The sequence below is a fragment of the Harpegnathos saltator genome, unplaced genomic scaffold (assembly GCF_003227715.2).
Source record: "Harpegnathos saltator strain DR-91 unplaced genomic scaffold, Hsal_v8.6 scaffold110, whole genome shotgun sequence".
NCBI lineage: Eukaryota > Metazoa > Arthropoda > Insecta > Hymenoptera > Formicidae > Harpegnathos > Harpegnathos saltator.
The window spans coordinates 164,014-166,390 of NW_020229885.1; the positions used below are offsets into that span (position 1 = coordinate 164,014).

General features: G+C 32.1%; 1 pseudogene; it reads right to left on the reverse strand.

Annotated features, from left to right (window-relative positions):
• Window positions 1–732: 732 nt before the first annotated feature.
• On the reverse strand, window positions 733–1,566 carry LOC109504530 (uncharacterized; annotated as a pseudogene).
• Between the last annotated feature and the right edge of the window lie 811 nt (window positions 1,567–2,377).

Consider the following 2,377-nt stretch of genomic DNA (forward strand, 5'->3'; position numbering starts at 1 on the left):
TATTGATCCCGGACGAGCCCCCAAATGTTGTGCCCGCGCGTGAAAGAAATAACTCGGGATATACTAAACGAGAAAAGCTTTATTTAGCCTAGAAAAACGGATCTTAATCAATTCCAAAATAATCGCACGAATTCGCTTTACGTCCGTACGCTGTGACAGGACTAGAGCGACTCTTATTATTCCAGTTGTTAGTAAACAAATTCCTTGACAACGATAACAGCTGTCAAACACTCTCTATATGCCTTCTTCACAGAGCGTCTTCTCCCAAGAGCGTGGGAACAATACGTTCCCCAAAGGTGTGGGCACAACAATATATATAAAACTTAAAAATATTGAAACAACCAAAAGCTTTAAAGAAAATTTTATAAATTATCAATATACTCATACAGAATAAATGTCCAAAATACATCTTAGAGATATCCCATAGATATTGCAATATATATAGAGAACATATTTTGGATATTTGTTCTGTATAGATATACAAACATATGAAACTAAAATATATTGAAACAATCAAAAGTCTTAAAGAAAATGTTATAAACTATCAATATCCATATAAAACAAATGTCTAAAATACATCTGAGGGATATTCTACAGATATTACGATATTTACAGTATATCGCTGAAATGTATTTTGGATATTTGTTCTATATAGGTGTACATATGAAACTTAAAAGCATGAAATAACCAAAAGCCTTAAAGAAAATGTTACAAGCAAACTATTGAAGTTTTTTATGCAGTTTCATTTTCTTCTTGTTCGTTTTGTTGCCCGCTTTTCCGTAATCGAAGTACTTCATTTTCGAGACTTTTTTTGCGTCTTTTAACCAATTCGCAATACGTAAATCAGCAATTTCTCTGTCATATGTGAATTGAAGGCCTCTATCTCTCTATCTTTTGCTACCTCTACCTTTCTTGTGCATGTTTCTTCACAATAGCTACAAAAAAACAAGTATTATATACTACAAGTATTATATAACTGAATATATTAATACAAATGTCTCGTGTTGTACAAATATTAAATTTGTACTGAGTATAGAATTTTGTATATTTATGTAATAGAAAAAAAAATAAAATATATTATTGTGAAAATACCGACAATGTGCGACTTATATATATATAAATCTTACCAATAACAAGAATGTAAGATGTGCTTTGAAATTTTTTTTTCATATTTTGCTCCTTCTCTGTTTGTTCCCTTCAAATTAAAGTTAATTGCGACTTTGTTTGTCATAAGTTTGCGTATTATGCAATATATAAAGCCTTTTAAATTTTCCGTGCAATGTTCTATTAACTGTCGAATCTATAACATATAAAATAATAAAATAGAAAAAAGTCGCAGTAATATATAAGTTTTTTAAGCACAAGGAAAAAGAAAAATATTTTCTTACCATAATCAATTTTTTCTCCTCCTCCAATATAAAATCTTCCCATACGCAGAAATCTTCCATAGAAGTCACCGGTAGAGTTGGAATCCCGATAGAATTGTCTAATGTTTCTGCAGGATGGCATGTAGCAATATAAATTTGTGTCACCATTCCTTGTAATTTATCAATACGGTTTCGTAAATCACTTCCTAGACAGTATATAAAGCTAAAAGATGTCTAAAAGATGTCTTCTTATAGTCGTCTTTTCGGCTAGACGAAAAGATACCGAAAAGATGTCTTTTTATAGTCGTTTTTTTTCAGCTAGACGAAAAGATGCCGAAGAGATGTCTTTTAAATGTCATAAATTTTTATTGACGAAAAAATATACTTTTGTAATCATATTTTCGACAAGGTAAAAAGATATTTCGATAAAAAGTATTTTCGATCGACAAAAAATCGACTTTTGAACTGGACAAAAAATCATTAAAAAGTAAAACTAATGAAATCCTCTCATTGGAACAACGTGATGTACGATGCACGACGCGCTTGTCTAAATTTTTTTTTTTTTAAAGATCCCCGATTGTATTGCGATCTGTCCACTCCATGGCCATTTAGCAATATTGGTGACTGTTAGTGAGTAAAGACGAGTAGGGCTAGTATCCCTTGATACTACCCTATATGACGACTTGAGTATTATTTTGTCAAGTCATATAGAAGTTTTCGCTTTAGTCTGCGAGTAGGTGTGTACACTTCCATCAGTCCAGAAGCGAGTGGATTAGGGTGTGAGTCGATTCGATCCTTGTATTTGATTGCGAAATTTTTAATTTCTTCCTTTATAGTTGGTATTCCTAAATCTTTGTGTAAGGTTTCGTTAGTCACATACCAGGGGGCATCCACTATTATACGAAGCATCTTCGATTGGAACCGCTGAAGGATCTCCACGTTGGAATTTGCTGATGTTCCCCACAATTGGATACCATATGTCCATATGGGTTTTAGTATAGTTTTATATA